The sequence below is a fragment of the Pleurodeles waltl genome, chromosome 6, assembly GCF_031143425.1.
Source record: "Pleurodeles waltl isolate 20211129_DDA chromosome 6, aPleWal1.hap1.20221129, whole genome shotgun sequence".
NCBI lineage: Eukaryota > Metazoa > Chordata > Amphibia > Caudata > Salamandridae > Pleurodeles > Pleurodeles waltl.
The window spans coordinates 138,287,445-138,311,059 of NC_090445.1; the positions used below are offsets into that span (position 1 = coordinate 138,287,445).

Consider the following 23,615-nt stretch of genomic DNA (forward strand, 5'->3'; position numbering starts at 1 on the left):
AGAATAAATCCCGCCTGGTCTGCATGGATGATGATACTCACATGAGGAAGTAGTTGGGTCGCTAGAACTCTACTCAGTATTCTTGTGATCAATGTTTAACATCGACAGCAATCTATATACCTGCTTATCGTGGGCTGATCTCCCGGGCTTCAATAGGGGCAGTACGAGGGCCTTGCGTGTTGTCATCGGTACCGTCCCTGGCTCTCTATCGGTATTATAAAGGTCCATGAGCCTAGGGGCCAAGGTCTCTGCATGAGTAGAATAACATTCAGCTGAGACCCGTCCCATCTAGTGTTTTTTATGACCGCCTGGACATCAGTCATGGTTATGTCACCCCCCCCCAGTTTCTCCGCTGCTTCTCAAGAGACTTGCCGTAATGTCAAACCCACTAAAAAAAACTCAATGTCTTCTACTGGTCAGGTCCACTGTGCTACAGTAGAAGTCTGCGTAACATCTGCAGAATTCCTGGTTGAAGTCCTCTTGCCCATACAAGCGGAGTCCCTGATCTGTCTCCAGCTCTACTATCATTGAGCCCCACTTCGCAGGGTTTGCCACCCATGCTAGTAGGGGGTCAGTACAGTCTCTTAGCTCTGGCCGCAAGTCAGGTCGGCAAGGCCTGCACTTCTCTGCGCTCCTCAGAGTTTCCTCAGAGGTATGGATCTCAGTCAGCAAGGTGTAGCAGATTCCCACTAATTCTGCTATGCACCAATCTCTTATCATACTCTTAAATGCACCCAATTCCATATGGGGAGAAGACACAGTATCTGCATTACCCTCAAAATACTGCCCAATGGCTGTGCCAATTGAGTCATAGTATACAGTGTCCTCTAAGGATTTTGGTTTCAGCCGCCAGGTGGGAACGCACTGGCGTGTCTTCTCCCATCCTGCCTGCATTAAGAGAGGGTTATGATCCAATATCGTTCTAGTAACGTATTTGGTATGGTGAACCTGACTGTGTATATCTGGAGTGCATGAGAATGAGTCTAATCGCATGTGTAGGTCATGTACTGATGAGAAGGAGTAGTCTAATTCCCCTGGGTGATCCACATGCCATGAATCAATCAGACCCTATTCCCATTGGCAAACAGCGGATACACTGGCTAGTTTATTCATCGGGGAGTCCCACAGTAGGGGTGTGAGCGATCTAAGCAAGTGTTTCCTATGCAATTGAAGTCTCTTCCCAGTATGATGTAACCGGCTAAGGGAAGGGCCAGCTTACTGTAGGAGGCTGGCCTGGCTTATAGTGGGCACCTGATGGTACTTACACCTTGTGCCTGGTCCAGTTATCCCTTATTAGTAGATTAGTAGTGTTCTAGCAGCTTAGGCTGATAGAGGTAGCTATAGCAGAGCAGCTTAGGCTGAACTAGGAGACATGCAAAGCTCCTAATATACCACTTATGTCATATAGCACTATATCATAAGAATCACAATACTCAGAGTTACTAAAAATAAAGGTACTTTATTTTAGGGACAATGTGTCAGAAATATCTCAGAGGATATACTCCCTTAGGAGGTAAGTAAAATACACAAAATATACATACAAACCAAAATCAGGTAAGTAAACAGTTAGAAAAGTGGTGCAAACACTGTAGAATACAATAGGATGCAATAGGACACAATAGGCCTAGGGGCAACACAAACCATATACTCCAAAAGTGGAATGCGAATCACGAATGGACCCCAGACCTATGGGAGCTTGTAGAGGGTCGCTGAGACTGTAAGAAAACAGTCAGGGTGTCCAAGATACCCCACCCCAAGACCCTGAAAAGTAGGAGTAAAGTTACCCTACTACCCCAGAAAGACACTATGGTCGTGATAGGGGGATTCTGCAAGAACCACAAGCACCAGCAAAACACTGAAGACGGATTCCTGGACGTGAGGACCTGCAAGGCAAGGGGACCAAGTCCCAGAGTCGCAATAGTGTCCAGGGGGGGCAGGAGCCCAGGAAACCCCGGATGAAGGTGCAAAAGGGCTGCCTCCGGGTGGAAGAGAAAGAGCTAGGAACTTCTCCTTTGGATGGAAGATGTCCCACGCGTGCTGGGTGTTGCAGAAGTGTTTCCACACAGAAATACCATAAACAAGCCTTGCTAACTGCAAAGGTCGCAGTAGAGGTTTTAGGGTGCTGCTGGGGAACAGGAAGGGCCAGGATGTCGCCCCTTGGAGGAGGAGACGGGGGCGCTCAGCAGCTCAGAGAGCCCCGGCAGAAGCAGGCAGCACCCGCAGAAGTACCGGAGCAGGCACTTAGAAGATTTGTGAACCAGATTCACAAAAGGAGGGTCCCACGATGTCGGAGTCCAACTCAGAGGGTTGAGCACTGCAGGACGGAGTGATGGGGACCCAGGCTAGGCTGTGCACAAAGGAATCCTTGGAGAAGTGCACAGAAGCCGGAGCAGCTGCAAATCACACAGTACAGAGGTTTGCTGTCTGGTGTGGGGAGGCAAGGACTTACCTCCACCAAACTTGGACTGAAGGATCACAGGACTGTGGGGGTCATTTGGATCTAGCTCCTGTGTTCCAGGGACCACGCTCGTCAGGATGAGAGGGGACCCAGAGGACCGGTGATGCAGTCTTTTGGTGCCTGCATTAGCAGGGGGAAGATTCCGTCGACCCACGGGAGATTCCTTCTTGGCTTCCAGTGCAGGGTGAAGGCAGACAGCCCTCAGAGCATGCACCACCAGGAAACAGTCGAGAAAGCTGGCAGGATGAGGCGCTACAATGTTGCTACTTTGTTGCGGTTTTGCAGGCGTCCTGGAGCAGTCAGCGGTCGATCCTTGGCAGAAGTCGAAGAGGGAAGTGCAGAGGAACTCTGGTGAGCTCTTGCATTTGTTATCTGAAGAATACCCCAGAAGAGAGACCCTAAATAGCCAGAAACGGAGGTTTGGCTACCAAAAGAGGAGGTTTGGCTACCAAGAGAGATAAGAACCCATCAGAAGGGGTCTCTGACGTCACCTGCTGGCACTGGCCACTCAGAGCAGTCCAGTGTGCCCCCAACACCTCTGAATACAAGATGGCAGAGGTCTGGACACACTGGAGGAGCTCTGGGCACCTCCCTTGGGAGGCACTTGTCAGGGGAGTGGTCACTCCCCTTTCCTTTGTCCAGTTTCGCGCCACAGTAGGGCTGGGGGATCCCTGAACCAGTAGACTGGCTTATGCAGAGATGGGCACCATCTGTGCCCATCAAAGCATTTCCAGAGGCTGGGGGAGGCTACTCCTCCCCAGCCCTTCACACCTATTTCTAAAGGGAGAGGGTGTAACACCCTCTCTCAGAGGAAATCCCAGGAGGGCAGAATCCTGTCTGAGGGGTTGGCAGCAATAGCAGCTGCAGTGGAAACCCCGGAAAGGCAGTTTGGCAGTCCCCGGGTTCTGTGCTAAAGATCCGGGGGATCATGAAATTGTCCCCCCAATACCAGAATGGTATTGGGGTGAAATTTCCATGATCTTAGACATGTTACATGGCCATGTTCGGAGTTTCCATTGTGACGCTACACATAGGTAGTGACCAATGTGCAGTGCACGCGTGTAATGGTGTCCCAGCATTCACAAAGTTTGGGGAATTTGCCCTGAACAATGTGGGGGCACCTTGGCTAGTGCCAGGGTGCCCACACACTAAGTAAGTTGCCACCCAACCTTCACCAAGTGAGGGTTAGACATAAATAGGTGACTTATAAGTTACTTTTGTGCAGTGAAAAATGGCTGTGAAATAACGTGGACGTTATTTCACTCAGGCTGCAGTGGCAGGCCTGTGTAAGAATTGTCTGGGCTCCCTATGGGTTGCAAAAGAAATGCTGCAGACCATAGGGATCTCCTGGAACCCCAATACCCTGGGTACCTAAGTACCATATACAAGGGAATTATATGGGTGTACCAGTGTGCCAATGAGAATTGGTAAAATTAGTCACTAGCCTGCAGTGACAATTTTAAAGCAAAGAGAGAGCATAAACACTGAGGTTCTGGTTAGCAGAGCCTCAGTGATACAGTTAGGCACCACACAGGGAACACATACAGGCCACAAACCTATTAGCACTGGTGTCCTGGCTAGCAGGATCCCAGTGACACATATCAAACACACTGACAACATAGGGTTTCCACTATGAGCACTGGGTCCTGGCTAGCAGGATCCCAGTGAGACAGTAAAAACACCCTGACATACACTCACAAACAGGCCAAAAGTGGGGGTAACAAGGCTAGAAAGAGGCTACCTTCCTACACAACCCCCCCAAACGAAGTAGAGAGTAGCTCTGCAATAGATTGGTTGCTCTCTTTATCATCCACTATATGGTTACTTCCCTGTGGGGATGTAAACCACCCTGATTTAAGTTTTTTAGCTAGCCAGCAATGTGAAGTTATATTTTCAGAGTTCCCATTAGTATTTTTTAGTTTAGAGCAGTGGGAATTGTCCACTGGACCTATATCAAATGATGAGAATGCCAGACAGGGATGCTGTCTCAGTAAAGCCATAGCTGGGCAAAAATGTGTCCATATGGCTGTAAGAGAGGACAGGGTTGCTGTTTCTCTTGAGTTGGAGCAGTGCAGGGATGCTGTCCTATGAGCTCCACACTAGGGCAGGGCTGCTGTCCTAAGTGTTGTGAGACAGTGCAGGGTTGCTGCACTAAAGTTTCTCTGGGAGGGTTGGAGGGATGCTCCATGTTAACTAAAATGGTGCACTTTTTATCACCAATATTAATTATCCCACAGAGAGGTACTCCCACCTCAGGGAGTATAGCTGTGCCAGCTGATGATTCCCTTGGTACAGGTGCCACCCCAGGAGAGGTTTCTCCTACCACAGGAATGGTATCCTGAATGGCAGGGTGGGTAGGGGATACTTTGATGCCCTTTTTACCTGTTGTTGGAGAAGGATCCTGAGTTTTCAGGCCTTTTTCTCACCTTTGCTTTTTCATTTCAGCTGAAATGAGAGGAAGCAATTTCTCAGGGATACCCAGCATGGCTGCATGGGTATTAAACTCTACCTCAGCCCAACCCAAGGCCCCGAGGTCATTACCTAAGAGACAGTCTACAGGTAAGCTAGGTGATACTACCACCTGCTTAGGGCCAGTAACTCCACCCCAACTAAACTGAATTATAGCTAAGGGAAGGAACTTAGTGGAGTTATGGACATCAATAATCTTGTACTGTTGTCCAATGATGTGTTGTTCAGGGGACACTAGGTTTTCAGTCACCAAAGTGATACTGGCACCTGTGTCCCTGTAGGTCTGAGCCTCAACAGCATTTATGGAAACTGTCTGCCTGTACTTATCCATTGTAAGGGGGCAATCAGCCAGTGTGGCAAGGCCAATGCCACCAGGTGTGACAGAAACTGTCTTGGGACTGACTACCGCAGTTTCTATGATGGACCCATAAGTGAACCCAATTATACCCTTATTTTATCTGTTGCCAGCAGTCCCACCACTATTACCAGTACTGCTAGGGGCACTAGAGTTTGATGTATTAGTGGTGGTAGGCTCAGTGGGTTTACCTGGACAGGACTTATCCCCTGGCCTATGGCCTTTATTTTTACACACATAGCACCAAGGCTTTTTAATGTGTGTGGGTTGTGAAGAAGAGGAAGACGATGATTTATCCCCACCCCCTGATGAGTGTTTAGGATTTGAAGAAGGATCTTTAGTTTTACCTTTATCCCCATGCTTATCCTGAGATTTCTCACCATCTTTCTTCTTGCCATCCTTGTCACCTCCTGTGTGAACTTTTCTGTTCACTCTTTTTCTGACCCATTTGTCTGCCTTCTTTCCCAATTCTTGGGGAGAGGTCAGATCTGAGTCTACACTGGTGCAACAAATCAGGCACACAATTGTTAAGAATATGCTCTCTCAGAATAAGATTATACAGGCTTTCATAGTCAGAAAATTTACTGCCATGCAACCACCCTTCCAAGGCCTTCACTGAACAGTCCACAAAATCTGTCCAGTCTTGAGAAGACTCTTTTCTGGTGTCTCTGAACTTAATCCTGTATTGTTCAGTGGTTAAACCAAATCCATCCAAGAGTGCATCTTTCAAAACTTTGTAATTATTGGCATCACTTTCTCTGACAGTAAAGAGCCTATCCCTACCCTTTCCAGTGAAAGATAGCCACAAAATAGCAGCCCCCTGCCTTCGAGGGACCAACTGTACCATACAGGCCCTCTCAAGTGCAGCAAACAACTTATTAATGTCATCTCCCTCCTTGTAAGGGGGGACTATCTTGTGCAAATTCCTGGAATCTTGCTCTTTAATAGGATTGCTATCAGAAATACTGCTGCTGCCACCATGGGGAACTAACCCCAACCTCTGTCTTTCCTTCTCTATGTCTAGGGATTCCCTATCCAATGCCAGCTGCTGCTGTTTAAGCTTCAGTCTGGCCTCTTCTACCCTCATCTTTTTGAGTTCCCTTTCTAACAAGTTATCCTCAGGGTGGGTGGGTTGGGAATGTTTAGACACATAGGAAATGTGGGAAGTTTCAGAGGGAGACCTGTCCCTAACTGTCTGTACCCTAGTAACCTGGCCTCTAGGGGGGAAAGATGCCCTACTGGTGTGGGACCCTCTAACACTACCAGTGTCACTAGGTGCCCTGCTAGGGGGCAGGACTTTGTAAGAACCCTCCCCAGCTTCCTCATGGAACTCCTCTGAGTCTGACTGGGAAGCTTCACCATTTTCTAACCTCTCCTGAGAAGGGACAGACTGGTTCTGGTCATCTACAATGAGCATGTTAAAGAGAAACTCTTTTGTAGGATTCTTACCTATACTAAAACCTCTATCCAGGCAGAGACCCCTTAAACCTTCATAGTTCAAACTCTCATATGTTGCATTAACAGTTTTGGGAGTGGGCTCTACAACAGACATGATAGTATAGGTTTAAGGATAGTTTGAGAAAAAGTTTTAGAACTTTAGAAAGCACAGAAAAAACCCTTTTTAAACTTTGGAAAAACTTTTAGAAGTTTTCAAAACGTTTCAGAAACTTTGTTTAAAGTTTTAGAATAGAAAAGTAAACTTTTTTGGTTAAGTGTACATATACTGAACTATTTGGTATAAGATTTTCTTATGAAAAGCACCAAATGACAAAGTGGTAAAGCAGTTGCAAGTAGTTATCCCACGGTTGCACCACCAATGTAGGAGGCTGGCCTGGCTTATAATGGGTACCTTGTAGTACTTACACCCTGTGCCAGGTTCAGTTATCCCTTATTAGTAGAATAGAGGTGTTTCTAGCAGCTTAGGCTGATAGAAGGTAGCTATGGCAAAGCAGCTTAGGCTGAACTAGGAGACATGCAAAGCTCCTACTATACTACTTATGTCATATAGCACAATATCATAAGAAAACACAATACTCAGAGTTACTAAAAATAAAGGTACTTTATTTTTATGACAATATGCCACAAGTATCTCAGTGAGTACCCTCAGTTAGAAGGTAAGTAATATACACACGTTATATGTACACAAACCCAAAACAGGTAAGTAAACAGTAAGAAAAGTAGTGCAAACAATGTAGAATTACAATAGGATGCAATAGGTGAACATAGGTCTAAGGGCAATACAAACCATATACTCCAAAAGTGGAATGCGAATCACGAATGGACCCCAGACCTATGGGAGCTTGTAGAGGGTCGCTGGGACTGTAAGAAAACAGTCAGGGTGTCCAAGATACCCCACCCCAAGACCCTGAAAAGTAGGAGTAAAGTTACCCTACTACCCCAGAAAGACACAATAGTCGTGATAGGGGGATTCTGCAAGAACCACAAGCACCAGCAAAACACTGAAGGCGGATTCCTGGACGTGAGGACCTGCAAGGCAAGGAGACCAAGTCCAAGAGTCACAATAGTGTCCAGGGGGGGCAGGAGCCCAGGAAACCCCAGATGAAGGAGCAAAAGGGCTGCCTCCGGGTGGAAGAAGCCAAAGATTCTGCAACAACGAAAAGGGCTAGGAACTTCTCCTTTAGATGGAAGATGTCCCACGGCGTGCTGGATGTTGCAGAAGTGTTCCCACGCAGAAATAGCGCAAACAAGCCTTGCTAGCTGCAAGGGTCGCGGTAGAGGTTTTTGGTGCTGCTGGGGACCAGGAAGAACCAGGATGTCGCCCCTTGGAGAAGGAGACAGGGGGTCGCTCAGCAACTCAGAGAGCCCCCGCAGAAGCAGGCAGCACCCACAGTAGTACCAGAGCAGGCACTTAGAAGATTTGTGAACCGGAGTCACAAAAGGAGGGTCCCACGATGTCGGAGTCTAACTCAGAGGGTTGAGCACTGCAGGGCGGAGTGCTGGGGACCCAGGCTAGGCTGTGCACAAAGGAATCCTTGGAGAAGTGCACAGAAGCCGGAGCAGCTGCAAATCACACAGTACACAGGTTTGCTGTCTGGTGTGGGGAGGCAAGGACTTACCTCCACCAAACTTGGACTGAAGGATCACTGGACTGTGTAGGTCACTTGGATCTAGCTCCTGTGTTCCAGGGACCACGCTCATCAGGATGAGAGGGGACCCAGAGGACCGGTGATGCAGTCTTTTGGTGCCTGCGTTAGCAGGGGGAAGATTCCGTCGACCCACAGGAGATTTCTTCTTGGCTTCCATTGCAGGGTGAAGGCAGACAGCACTCAGAGCATGCACCACCAGGAAACAGTAGAGAAAGCTGGCAGGATGAGGCGCTGCAATGTTGCTGGTAGTCGTTGTAGGAGGCTGGCCTGGCTTGTAGTGGGTACCAAGGGGTACTTACACTTTGTACCAGGTCCAGTTATCCCTTATTAGTGTAGAAGAGGTGTCTAGCAGCTTAGGCTGATAGAAAAGGTAGCTTAGCAGAGCAGCTTAGGCTGAACTAGGAGACATGCAAAGCTCCTACTATACCACTGGTGTCACATGCACAATATCATAAGAAAACACAATAAACAGATATACTAAAAATAAAGGTACTTTATTTTTATGACAATATGCCAAAAGTATCTCAGTGAGTACCCTCAGTATGAGGATAGCAAATATACACAAGATATATGTACACAATACCAAAAATATGCAGCAATAGCAAAAGGAAGTAATGCAAGCAGTGTATAGTCACAATAGATTGCAATAGGAGCACATAGGTATAGGGGCAACACAAACCATATACTCCAAAAGTGGAATTCGAATAACGCATGGACCCCAAACCTATGTGAGCTTGTAGAGGGTCGCTGGGACTATAAGAAAACAGTGAGGGTTAGAAAAATAGCCCACCCCAAGACCCTGAAAAGTAGGTGTAAAGTGCACCTATATTCCCCAGAGAGCACAGAAATAGTGATAGGGGAATTCTGCAAGAAAGAACAACACCAGCAATGCAACCAAAGTGGATTTCTGGACGAGAGTACCTGTGGAACAAGGGGACCAAGTCCAAGAGTCGCGACAAAGTCGAGATTGGGCAGATGCCAAGGAAATGCCAGCTGAGGGTGCAAAGAAGCTGCCACTGGATGGTAGAAGCTGTGGATTCTGCCAGAACGAAGAGGACTAGGAACTTCCCCTTTGGAGGATGAATGTCCCACGTTGTAAAGAAGCTTGCAGAGGTGTTCCCACGCAGAAAGACCGCAAACAAGCCTTGCTAGCTGCAAGGGTCGTGGTTAGGGTTTTTGGATGCTGCTGTGGCCCAGGGGGGACCAGGATGTCGCCAATTGCGTGAGGAGACAGAGGGGGTGCCCAGCAAGATAAGGAGCCCTCTCAGAAGCAGGCAGCACCCGCAGAAGTGCCAGAACAGGCACTACAAAGAGGAGTGAACCGGAGCTCACCCGAAGTCACAAAAGAAGATCCCACAACGCCGGAGGACAACTCAGGAGGTTGTGCACTGCAGGTTAGAGTGTCGGGGACCCAGGCTTGGCTGTGCACAAAGGAAATCCTGGAAGAGTGCACAGGAGCCGGAGCAGCTGCAAATCACGCGGTACCCAGCAATGCAGTCTAGCGTGGGGAGGCAAGGACTTACCTCCACCAAACTTGGACTGAAGAGTCACTGGACTGGGGAGTCACTTGGACAGAGTTGCTGAGTTCCAGGGACCATGCTCGTCGTGCTGAGAGGGGACCCAGAGGACCGGTGATGCAGTCTTTTGTTGCCTGCGGTTGCAGGGAGAAGAATCCGTCAACCCACAGGAGATTTCTTCGGAGCTTCTAGTGCAGAGAGGAGGCAGACTACCCCCACAGCATGCGCCACCAGGAAAACAGTCGAGAAGGCGGCAGGATCAGCGATACAAGGTTGCAGTAGTCGTCTTTGCTACTTTGTTGCGGTTTTGCAGGAGTCCTGAGCAGTCAGCGGTCGATTCCGTGGTAGAAGGTGAAGAGAGAGATGCAGAGGAACTCTGATGAGCTCTTGCATTCGTTATCTAAAGAATTCCCCAAAGCAGAGACCCTAAATAGCCAGAAAAGGAGGTTTGGCTACCTAGGAAGGAGGATAGGCTAGCAACACAGGTAAGAGCCTATCAGAAGGAGTCTCTGACGTCACCTGCTGGCACTGGCCACTCAGAGCAGTCCAGTGTGCCAGCAGCACCTCTGTTTCCAAGATGGCATAGGTCTGGAGCACACTGGAGGAACTCTGGGAACCTCCCCTGGGAGGTGCAGGTCAGGGGAGTGGTCACTCCCCTTTCCTTTGTCCAGTTTCACGCCAGAGCAGGGCTGGGGGATCCCTGAACCGGTGTAGACTGGCTTATGCAGAGATGGGCACCATCTGTGCCCATCAAAGCATTTCCAGAGGCTGGGGGAGGCTACTCCTCCCCAGCCCTGACACCTTTTTCCAAAGGGAGAGTGTGTAACACCCTCTCTCTGAGGAAGTCCTTTGTTCTGCCTTCCTGGGCCAGGGCTGCCTGGACCCCAGGAGGGCAGAAACCTGTCTGAGGGGTTGGCAGCAGCAGCAGCTGCAGTGAAACCCCGGGAAAGGTAGTTTGGCAGTACCCGGGTCTGTGCTAGAGACTCAGGGGATCATGGAATTGTCTCCCCAATGCCAGGATGGCATTGGGGTGACAATTCCATGATCTTAGACATGTTACATGGCCATGTTCGGAGTTACCATTATGCCGCCATACATAGGTAGTGACCTATGTATAGTGCACGCGTGTAATGGTGTCCCCGCACTCACAAAGTCCGGGGAATTTGCCCTGAACGATGTGGGGGCACCTTGGCTAGTGCCAGGGTGCCCACACACTAAGTAACTTTGCACCCAACCTTCACCAGGTGAAGGTTAGACATATAGGTGACTTATAAGTTACTTAAGTGCAGTGGTAAATGGCTGTGAAATAACGTGGACGTTATTTCACTAAGGCTGCAATGGCAGGCCTGTGTAAGAATTGTCAGAGCTCCCTATGGGTGGCAAAAGAAATGCTGCAGCCCATAGGGATCTCCTGGAACCCCAATACCCTGGGTACCTCAGTACCATATACTAGGGAATTATAAGGGTATTCCAGTATGCCAATGTGAATTGATGAAATTGGTCACTAGCCTGTTAGTGACAATTTGGAAAGCAAAGAGAGAGCATAACCACTGAGGTTCTGGTTAGCAGAGCCTCAGTGAGACAGTTAGTCATCACACAGGGAACACATACAGGGCACACTTATGAGCACTGGGGCCCTGGCTGGCAGGGTCCCAGTGACACATACAACTAAAACAACATATATACAGTGAAATATGGGGGTAACATGCCAGGCAAGATGGTACTTTCCTACAGTCGTCTTGCTACTTTGTTGCGGTTTTGCAGGCATCCTGGAGCAGTCAGCGATTGATCCTTGGCAGAAGTTGAAGAGGGAAGTGCAGAGGAATTCTGTTGAGCTCTTGCATTCGTTATCTGAAGAATACCCTAGAGGAAAGACCCTAAATAGCCAGAAAAGGAGGTTTGGCTACCAAGAGAGGAGGTTTGGCTACCAAGAGAGGTAAGAACCTATCAGAAGGGGTCTCTGACGTCACCTGCTGGTACTGGCCACTCAGAGCAGTCCAGTGTACCCCCAACACCTCTGAATACAAGATGGCAGACGTCTGGGACACACTGGAGTAGCTCTGGGCACCTCCCCTGGGAGGTACTTGTCAGGGGAGTGGTCACTCCCCTTTCCTTTGTCCAGTTTTGTGCCAGAACAGGGTTGGGGGCAGTGGCGGCCCGTCCTTTAGGGCGGAGGTGCCACCCCCCCCCACCCCATGAAGAGTGTCTGTCAGGCTGAACAAAGGTCAGCCTGACAGACACTCTTCATGTTCAGGTCAGGCAGCCAGGAGTGAGCCATGCGCGATTTGCACAGACTCCTGGCTGCCTGAGCTGAACTTTGCTGGGCTGAGGATATCACAACCCCTATGGTCGTGACCTCCTCGGCCCAGCAAAGGTGCCTCGAGGCCCTCCCCTGGGTGACGAGGAAAGCGTCACCCATTGACACTCTCCCTGGGCACTTCAGTTTAAGCCCTGAAGTGCCCAGGCCGAGTGTCAATCAGTGACACTTCGTCACAGAGTGGGGTGGGGTCAGAAGTCTCACTGACCCCATCCCACTCTGTGACGAGGCTGGGACTGCTGCCTTCCCTCATTGGTTGACCTAAGGTCAGCCAATGAGGGAAGGCAGCAGTCCCAACCCTCCTGGGACCTGGAGGCTAAAGGTAAGTGTGTGTGTGTGTGTGTGTGTATGTATGTGCGTTATGTTTTATATTGAATGTTTGGTGCGCGCGTGCATGTTTGAGTGTTATGAGTGTTGTTAATGGATGTGAGTGCGTGCGTGCGTGTGTGTGTGAAAGAATGAATGTGTGTGATCTTGTAAAATGAATGTTTGGTGCGTGCATGCATGTTTGAATGGAATGAGTGCTGTTAATGGATGAGCGTGCGTGCGTACGTGCGTGAAAGAATGAGTCTGTGTGTGTTTGTGTGTGTGTGTGTGTGTGTGTGCCCCGCCCGCGCCCCTCCCAAAGCTGCCGGCCGCCACTGGCTGGGGGATCCCTGAACCGGTGTAGACTGGCTTATGCAGAGATGGGCACCATCTGTGCCCATCAAAGCATTTCCAGAGGCTGGGGGAGGCTACTCCTCCCCAGCCCTTCACACCTATTTCCAAAGGGAGAGGGTGTAACACCCTCTCTCAGAGGAAATCCTTTGTTCTGCCTTCCTGGGCCGGGGCTGCCCAGACCCCAGGAGGGCAGAATCCTGTCTGAGGGGTTGGCAGCAGCAGCAGCTGCAGTGGAAACCCCAGAAAGGCAGTTTGGCTGTACCCGGGTTCTGTTCTAGAGACCCGGGGGATCATGGAATTGTTCCCCCAAAACCAGAACGGTATTGGGGAGAAAATTCCATGATCTTAGACATGTTACATGGCCATGTTCGGAGTTACCATTTTGACGCTACACATAGGTAGTGACCTATGTGCAGTGCAAGCGTGTAATGGTGTCCCCGCACTCACAAAGTTTGGGGAATTTGCCCTGAACGATGTGGGGGCACCTTGGCTAGTGCCAGGGTGCCCACACACTAAGAAACCTGGCACCCAACCTTCACCAAGTGCGGTTTAGACATATAGATGACTTATAAGTTACTTATGTGCAGTGAAAAATGGCTGTGAAATAACGTGGACGTTATTTCACTCAGGCTGCAGTGGCAGGCCTGTGTAAGAATTGGCTGAGCTCCCTATGGGTGGCAAAAAGAAATGCTGCAGCCCATAGGGTTCTCCTGGAACCCCAATGCCCTGGGTACCTAAGTACCATATACAAGGGAATTATATGGGTGTACCAGTGTGCTAATGAGAATTGGTAAAATTGATCACTAGCCTGCAGAGACAATTTTAAAGCAAAGAGAGAGCATAAACACTGAGGTTCTGGTTAGCAGAGCCTCAGTGATACAGTTAGGCACCACACAGGGAACACATACAGGCCACAAACCTATGAGCACTGAGGTCCTGGCTAGCAGGATCCCAGTGACACATATCAAACACACTGACAACATAGGGTTTCCACTTTGAGCACTGGGTCCTGGCTAGCAGGATCCTAGTGAGACAGTAAAAACACCCTGACATACACTCACAAACAGGCCAAAAGTGGGGGTAACAAGGCTAGAAAGAGGCTACCTTCCTACACACACCTCCTGCGAGGTCCTGAAAAACTGTGTGGAGCAGACGTGCCACCACTAGTCACACGGTTGGCACCCAGCAGTGGTAGACGCGCTGGCACTCTGTGTGCTCACTCCAAACCATAAAAAGGAGACAGGCCCTTTATTTTAATTTTTTTATGTTTGGGGAGCGACCCCTTAGGCAAGGGTCGCTCCCGGGGGGGGCGAATTATTATTAGGCCATTTCTGCCCCCCCGGGGGCAGATTGGCCTTGCGTTGGGGGCAGAAACCACTAGACACCAGGGATTATTGATTTTTGTCATACGTACGCATAAGGGTAGCGACCCCTTGGGCAAGGGCCGCTCCCCAGAAGGGCAATTGATTTTTAGGCCATTTGTGCCCCCGGGGGACAGAAAACCACTAGACACCAGGGGAGCGACCTTTTAGGTAAGGGTCGCTCCTGGGGGGCCAACTTATTTTTAGGCCATTTCTGCCCCCCCCACCCCCGGGAGCAGATTGGCCTAATATAATTAGGCTGATCTGCCCCCAGGGGGGGCAGAAACCACAGGACACCATGGAATTTTTTTTTTTTTATACTAACGCATAAGTGGAGTGACCCCTCTAGACACCAGGGATATATATATTTTTATTTACTTTATGTTTTTATGTATGGGGAGCAGAAATGGCCTAAAAATCATTTGCCCCCCTGGGGAGCCGCTCCCTTTATGCGTAAGTACAAAAAAAAAAGAAGCCCTGGCGTCTAGAGGTTCCTGCACCCCTGGGGGCAGATCGCAATCTGCCCCGGGGGGGCAGAAATGGCCTAATAATATTTTGCCCCCCCCCCCCCGGGAGCGAGCCTTGGCTAAGGGGTCACTCCCCAAACATACAAAATAAAAATAAACCAATTTTTTTTTTATCCCTGGTGTCTAGTGGTTTTCTGCCCCCAGCCTACTAATTTTTTATGCCGATCTGCCCCTAGGGGGGGGCAGAAATTACCTAAAAATCATTTGCCCCCCCTGTAGAGCGGCCCTTGCCCAAGGGGCCGCTCCCCTAATGCGCAAGTATAAAAAAAAAAAAATCCCTGGGGTCTAGTGGTTTCTGACCCCCACCCCCCCCGGGGCTGATCGTAAGGCCGATCTGCCCCCAGGGGGGGCAGAAATGGCCTAGAAATAATTTGCCCCTCGAGGAGCGGCCCTTGCCCAAGGGGCCGCTCCCCTTATTTCATATAACAAAAAAAAAATTCCCTGGTGTCTAGTGGGCCTTTCTGCTGCCCGATCGCAGCGCGATTGGGCAGCAGAAATGCTCAGAGAGACATGAAAGGAGAGGGAAGGCCTTTCCTCTCCTTTCATGCCTCTCTGCCCCCTCCATTTGTGATCGGAAGCTGAGCTGAGCTTCCAACGCATCATCAGATGCCACGGAAGGGTCGGGGGAGCAGGGGTGGAAGGGGTAGTGATTCCCCTTCCATCTCTGCCCAGGTGAGGGGGGTGCTTGGCCATCTGGGGGAGCGCTAGCACTCTCCCCGTGGGCCCATAGCAGGAAGTTGCCCAGTGCCGAGGGCGAGACCAGCTCGTCCGGGGCACCCAAGGGGTTAAGTAGTAAAAACACAAACCAAGAATTACTTGTTTAAGGTTTGTGTGATGCACAAGGCTAATATTACGTGTATTATTACTCTTTTTAAAATAACATTTCTAAATTCAAATTGGTACATTACAGACTCACAAATAATTGTATTGTAGGTCAGTAATCTCAGATATAGAGTTTTATGAAACTTTTCACTCTGGGTCTGTAATACACTTTTTAGGTTAGGCTATATTATGATCTGTCACTTTGCTTTGCATTGCTGAATGCTCTTGCACATTGTTTAAATGCATCTGACATTCCTATGGGTTGCTAGTCTCTTGCAATATTTGAAGTATTTGGGGATCTACGCAGCAGGTACATAAACCAATTGTACTGTCATACCATTAAATGAGCCCCCTCCCTTTCCAGAGGCATGGTGCCACTGCATCTGGTGCATGAATGATAGATAAGGTCCAAGCCAGTAGCGAAGCATGGTAAGTGCCCATGACTGTTCCACTTACCCAACAACCATAGCCAGCCATAGTGCTGCTCCCACTAACAAAATCCAAACTCTATCAAGTCAGTCATGGATTTACATACTTTACATACTTGTGCACCAGCTCCCAGAAGACCCACAGAAACTGTATATCCTATAACTTAGTTTAACAAAGTTTCTGGAAAATTGTGCGCAATGACCTAAAGTCACCTGAAATTGCTTAAAATGTGGTCTGCTAGTTTCTTGAATGAAAATTGAATGCAAAGGATTGGCTTGGCTAAAAAGTCACACGCAATACCAGCAGTACAGTGGTTTGTTTGAGCAGACATTTGCTAAGCAATGAAGTCTTGCGATGGCAAGGAATTTATGTAAATTCACTTCATAAGACATTTCACCTTTTTTTGCCAACGCCTACAAATTACCCACCAAGGAGAAAACAGTGCACACCATTATCAAAACGGAAGGCCACACGTAATACCTCAAACACCCTGCACATTCCACTGAGTATACTAAATGAAACAGCAAAAAAATAGTAAAACGTTTGCTGCTATTTTGGCAGGTAGGAGCGTTGCTTGGAGTGGGGTGGATTCTAGTGACGTTCTAATGAGTTTGTTTTGTGGTAATTCTTTGATGCCACAAAAGCGAAACCGGTGCATTGTGTTAGTCTCTGTGACTGGAAATCTCTGTGCCTTTAAGAGCTAAAGATACAATGACGTGGCCTCTCATCACACTGCCTCCACGCTAGCCAGGCATTTTATCCCAGTATTTAGACATTTGTTTTAAAATTCGCCTTGACCTCGAGATAAATTGCAAAACAACGATAACGTAACTTGATAAAGAAAATACCTCTTGAGATATTTTCCAATACCCTTTGACCTTGAGAGCTAGTTTGTGATTCACTACTAGCTGAAACGATTCATTATTGCATATTTTTAGCGCCTGCTAAAGACTCTTTTTTCTCCACGCTGTTACTTTCTCTGTTTGAAAGGTTTGCTTATTTTGGCCTGACCAGATCAGTCGGTCTTTCTAGGTTTACTGGTCCAATAGAAACTGGACATAAATAAATAAAAACAGAATCTCTTTGTCTCCATCCACTGAAAGTTCCGTTTGAATCCTTTCCATAAACTACTCCCCTGAGAGGCGAGCAGTCAGCAAGCCGCTGGCACGGCAGCAAGAGAGGTCTCCTCGCGCCAGAGGCAGGAAGTGAGGTCAGCGAATGCACCCGGAGTCATGAGAGCTGACAGCCACGTGCCATGAATGCATCAGTCAGAAGGAAGCACAGACTAGGAATCGTACAGCTGGAGAGACTGCTGTGAGCGCTGAAATAATATTGGAGTCCTGCAGTTCCTGCAGATGGCGGCTCGAGGAGGATGCGCAGGGGGTGAGGTAGGAGCAGGGGCGCTGCATGCACTTGTGGAACAATGGAAGGATGGAGGAGGAAGGTGGGGACACGTCCTGTTTATTCTCCACAGACCCCACAGGCGACATTAGCTTGTCCCGGATGGTGGTGTTTGTCACAAACGTTGTTATAATTGCCTAGCTTGACCGATGTACTACAAGTCATTGTGAACACTGTCTCTAATCCTGAATTGTTCACCTAGAAATCGTTCCTTTCAGGTGTGTTTGTTTCATTAGTTAAAGGAAAACTCAACACTACTACAACTCGAGTGACTTAGGGGCATATTTATAAGAAAGTGCGCCACTTTTCTGGCACCTCCCTAACGTCACCACAGTAGTACCTATTTACACTACGGCACACCATGGTGCACTTTAGCACAATAGCGCCAACATTGTTGATGCTATTGTAGCACATTGGTCAACTAGCACCAATAATTATGGTGCTAGTCCAGCAATGCGTGATGAGGCCCATTGGAAACAATGGGAGCGTCACTTTAACTCCTGCCTTGGACAGATGTTAAAAATGACGGGAAAAATGTCGCAGTGAAATCTCATAAATTTCACCGCACCATTTTTCTGAGCCTCCTAATGGGGCAACGCCCCCTTGCATATATTATGCCTGGCGCAGGCATAATTTGACGCAGGGGGTTACAAAGTGGAGCAGTGCTTGCATTGCGCCACTTTGTAAATCTGGTGCAAGGAAAAGGCCACCTTGATGATGCCTTAGCATAAAAAAAAAATACGCTAGGGCTGCAAAAGGAGGCACTAGGGACTTGTAAATATGCCGCTTAGTTTTTCACAATCAAGGATTTGTAAAGAGCGGCTAATCACCCATAGGGTCTCAAGGCGCTGAGAGAAAGGTGTGCTGCCCAGTTGAAGAGCCAGGTCTTGAGGTCCTTCCTGAACTGCTTCAGTGAAGCGGTCTGCCTGAGCTTAAGGGGAAGTGTGTTCCATGTCCGAGCTGCCTGGTAGGAGAAGGGTCTTCCTCCTGCTGTACTTTTCACATATAAGCGAAGGACTAGAAACAATGTCTGTAATGACCTGGAGTAAGATGACCCACCCTTCTCGTGCCCCTCTCTCGCAATTTCCTTTTCTTTCTGAATGTGGTATTCTGAGACACTGTGGTGGTCATTACGAGTCTGGCGGTCCTGAGACTGCCAGACTCGTGATGGAGGTCAGACTGCCATGCAAGCAGCAGTCCGACCTCCATATAATGACCGTGACAGAGCCGCCACGGTTTGACCACCGGCACAGCCAGGTTACCGCCAGTCGACATCCTGGTAGTCCTGGCGGTCACTGCAAGCAGCGCTGCCCTGGGGATTACGAGTCCCCTTTCCACCAGCCTTTGCATGGCTGAAAGAGAGTGCCAGGTGCCCCATGGGGGCCCTTGCACTGCCCATGCACTTGTAATGGGCAGTGCACTTGGCATGGGCAGTGCAGGGCCCCCCAGGGATAGCCCTGTCGCGATTTTCACTGCCTGAATTACAGGCATTGAAAAGCACGATGGAGGCTGTTGCACCCAACGCACCGCCACATTGCTGCCAGCTCAATTATGAGCCGGCGTCAATGTTAAGGCCCTGTTCCCCGCTGAACCTGTGAGCGGAAACGCTGTTTCTCCCCGCCGGCCAGCAGGAACTCTTAATAGGGCCGGCGGGCGGAAGACTGGAGTGGCGGTCTTCCATGAGAATCAGTTTGGCGGGCGGCCTCCGCCGCCCATCAAACTCATAATGAGGGCCTGTATATCCAGATCAGTGAAACTAGTTTTGGACCTCTTATAAATGCTCCAAAGTAGTCATTTAGCACTGGCTACATTAGCTTTATTTCTCAGAACAATTCTGATTTAGTAAAAAAGATTACAATTGAAGAAGGTGCTACTGCCAGATTTAAAGGGCTTGAAGAATTATGCAGCCCTCAAACACTACACCATCTGCAAAAACCCATATGTAGCACGTGGATCATAGAGACCACTTCACCTGGCAGTGAACCACCAGTGGTGTAATTTTAACAAAACTGCAAAGGTTTGCTAGTGACATCACATTATAATTGACACCAACATGGCATTTCTGGAAGTGACATCACATGATCATTGACACAGCATAGCATCATAGGGAGTGTAGTTCAGAGTCTTTAACTCTAATAACTGTCCATTACATGTTTTTTAAGATATCCCTTTTAAAAACCTATGGCTGCAGCAAGTTAATAAACGGTGATTGATAACAGGCCTCGGCCTTTACAGAAAGTGGCTAAATGTCACTTTTAAAAGATAAGTAGAGAAGTATATAGGATCTCAGGGTTTACAAAACAGCCCATAGAGGACGCAACCAGAAAATTATGGTAGCGGTAACTACCGCTCCCTACCCCCAAAAGATCCCCATGGGAAGCTCCCCTCTCCACTGCTATAGCTGAGGTCTTTGTCAGGGCATGTCAACCCTATATTAGAGCTTGGTTGCTTTAAATATTAAAGCTTGGTTACTGTAAACGCAACTGGCATCATACAGGAGCGATTGCTTCTACCTCTTGTTCCCAGTTTCATCACTAGTGAGTATGGTCAGCACACAAGCTAAAATTGATTACCTGCACTTTATCCTGAATTAAACTTCAATTTCTTGCAGTTTCATTTGATCAGTGAAACCGCTCCGTCATGGTCATCTAAAAAAAATGGTGTGATGTAATGGATAATAATAACACTGCTTTGAGTCAATGTAATTTATACATTAGTGAAATTAATGTTTTACCTGTTGACAGACCCCCGGTCGTACAGGGCAGAAAAAGGGTACTAGGCCACAACCATGGTGGTTGGGGTTGTTTGAAACTGGTGTTCTGGGGCTCGTCCTACTATGACTCTGAAAACTGGGTCAAGTACACCCCTTCCGCACTTGTCTGTCAGACTAGCACAGATGAGCTATCAAAGCCTTCCCAGGGATGTTGTGTGGGAATAAAGACTCAGAATTCAAGCTGCCGATCAAAAGACACAATAATTCGCTGTTCAACCCAGTGCTTGTGTTATTATAATGAGTAGTTGTTTAATCTCACAGCAAAACAAAATGCTATACGCATTCAGGTGGTTGTGGTCTGGCACTGGGTTTGGATGTGGGCCCTTCTCTGTTGCACAGTAAGTACCTTGGTCAGTGGGTGCAGGATTGCTGTCTGTGAGCCCACCTCTCATATCTTGATGAATTTTAATAATGACATAGCAGGCCTCTATAGTGGTCGCTCATCTCGAACAGTTGCTGCCTTCATGCAGATGAGGGTCCTCAACTAAGTTGCTGATGTTGGGCCTTGCAGGTCTTGCAGCACTTTGAGGGCAGCAGCATCACTGGTCCTGTGGTCACATCACGATGAAGCCAGATGGTATTCTGTCACTTGATATTGATAATGCTTCATATAGATTACCATGTTAACCAGCCAGGGCAGTCTGGAGACCACTTGCAGCTTGGGTAAGCAATTCTGCTCTTCTGGTTGCCACACATTCCACACATTCTTTTCCTCTCTGAGTAGGCAGGCAGCCTTCTAGATGCTAATCAGACCAACTGATCTCCAGCAAGTTGTCCATATTTCAGGTGATGTCACCTCACTTCTGGGAGATGGGCTGTCAGACAGACTCCAACTGTGAATCACAATAGCTCCATGTGTACTCTGTGGAGCACTGTCTTCTTTGATCAAGAAGAATTGGAACTGGAAATAAGGCAGGATGGTTTGAGGCCCACTTTTATAACGATTTTCCAGACAGGGGATGTCAAACCATTGTCAGATGTCTAGGAACCAGTTCTGGGCTAGCACTTCTCAAATTAAATTTTCTGACTGCAGTGCAGGCATGGATTTTGTAAAAAGTAATGGCTCCCACAGTAAGCAGTGTTTACATTGACTATGGTGGCTCCAAGCAGGAATATCCACAGTAAGGACACAGCAAAGTATGAACTATCTGCACCTGGCTGTCATCAGCCTTCCTGAAGTAGCGCTCAGAAACAGACTAAACAGCAGACACATCTTAGAAACTACTTTCTCTCTAACAATAGATCCTGCTAACTCTCCCGCTTATACATGTTATTAACTAAATGTCAGTGATTGGGACAGATTAATCAACAGCAGCCCCTTGATAAAAGGTCCTCATAGGATTTCTAAAGACAGACCTCTCTCCATCCTCCCTCACTTCGATGTCTATGACTCCTTCCTTCAGGCAGAGCATGTTCACTGTTTGGGATTGGTGTACTTCAGCCTACTTCTTGTGTCATGTAAAACCAAGGGCAATTGAGAATGGATCCCACTGGTTGCACCTACCATACAACAACCAGCAAGTCCTGCTGTCATCTACACTTCAGAGACATATAGACATGAGATGTCAGCACAAGTGTGTGAATGCCTCATGTAAGTTGAACTTTACACAAATGGGGCCTGCAGGAACTGCACCTCATCTGAACCAGAGAAAATGGTCTGTTCGACACCATAATCTGAGAATGGCATGCTCCCACAATGGGAGTCAATTCACCAAAATGCCTCAGGTAGTGGAAGTGACATCACATACACTTTGACCTTAATAACATCACAAGAAGTGCCATCATATGACACTTGATCTTGATATTTTCAGGAAGGCATGTCACACGACCACCTACACTCTCTTACACCCCCTTATTTATTCTTATTCACTCCCACTCACTTACATTCACACTTAATCTCACTCGTAGTCATGCTTACTAACATTCAGGCCCAGGTTTACCAATGCTTTGCACCATGATTGCATCACTTTTGTGACACAAACCCTGAGCAAAGTGTTAGGGCTGGATTTACAATTCAACATATATCCTGTATTGCAGTGCATTTTTCCAAAGTAACTCAAAATTGCAGTATGTGCTGCTTTGCATAATTGTGCGCATGGGGCATTTCATGGGTGGTGCATGGGCATATCCATGCAACCACCCTTGGGATCTGACACAAATCTCTCTCTACAAACATTGGTAGACAGGGTTTTTCTGCCAAAATCTTACGACTCTCGAGGCAGGTGTAACGATGATAAATGTTTTCATTTGTCCTTGTTTTTCCACTGTTGCATGTGTGATACATTAAACATCACAGATACAAAGTGGGAAAACTTAAAGTATTGTATTTGTACAGGACTAGACCTTTTCCAGTAGAAAACCTATGTTTCAGAGCATGTGCGCACCCTTGCACTATGGAGCACTGGTGTGTGTGTTGGCACGTGACTGACAAAAGTGCACCAGTGCACATAGAGGGAAAAAAATGCACCATATATTTTTAGATGTGCTGCATTTTTTCCCTCACTCCCTTTGACACCAGTGCTTACTTTGTGCTTGTTGATTCCGGTGCTGAGCACCAGCACTTATTTTTGAGGGCTGGCGCTTATTCTTCTGCCTCAAGCATTTGCTGCGAGTAAATGACACATATGGGAAAGACAGAGGAAGAGAAAAATGAAAAAGCGTTACGATGGGAGAAAGCAGAAAGCTGCAAGAGTGAGCTGAAGGGGCAAGGAGTGGCTTTAAATGGATTGAAGAGGCCTGAGATGGCTTCAGTATTGCGCTGCCTCAGTATTCCGTGCTTGCGCATTTAATTGCGACAGCCGCGTGTTTAAGAGAAGGGCTTTGGACACCGGCACGTTGTTATTTACAAATTAAGCACTGTTTGACACAATGCAGTGCAGCAACTTTGGTGCAGCGTTGCCTTGCATCAAAGAACAGTAGATCTGGGCTTCAATCTCAAACAGTCTCAGTCGCTACCGGTCACTGACTCTGACAAACTTTCACTCACACACTTGCTTATACATACAGACATAGGCTCACACATACACTTTTTCTCTCATGTAAACACACGCTGACTCACCCACAAACCCGTACAAAGCATACATTTAAAAACATTTTTTCTTACTACAACTGTCAAAAAAGGACCCATTCTTTCTAAATGTTCTCCATTTATTGTTACTCTAAAAGTGAATAATAGAATATGATTCACTATAAGTAGAATTAAACACGGGCTGAAAATAAGGAATGAGGAGCTGCCCCTGGGTGCTTTGCACTGTTTTTGCCACTTGTGATTCCACTTGTGATACCAGAGATCGCAAAGGCTGTGGCAGGGGTCGCAAGGGGCAAGCGACCCCTGTGGCCCCGGGCGACCCCTGCAACCACCTTTGTGCCAACAACTCAGAACATGAACAGTAGCCCACAATTGAGCTTTAGAGTAAGCT

At 48.0% G+C, this 23,615-nt stretch overlaps 1 long non-coding RNA gene across 1 annotated transcript in view; it reads left to right on the forward strand.

The window, feature by feature from the left end:
* The first annotated feature begins 17,197 nt into the window (after positions 1–17,197).
* LOC138301879 (uncharacterized) overlaps positions 17,198–23,615 on the forward strand; it is a 64,448-nt gene continuing 58,030 nt past the window's right edge. The window contains exon 1 of the long non-coding RNA XR_011205136.1: positions 17,198–17,410. This is a non-coding gene — a long non-coding RNA (uncharacterized lncRNA). The remainder of the gene's footprint in view (positions 17,411–23,615) is intronic.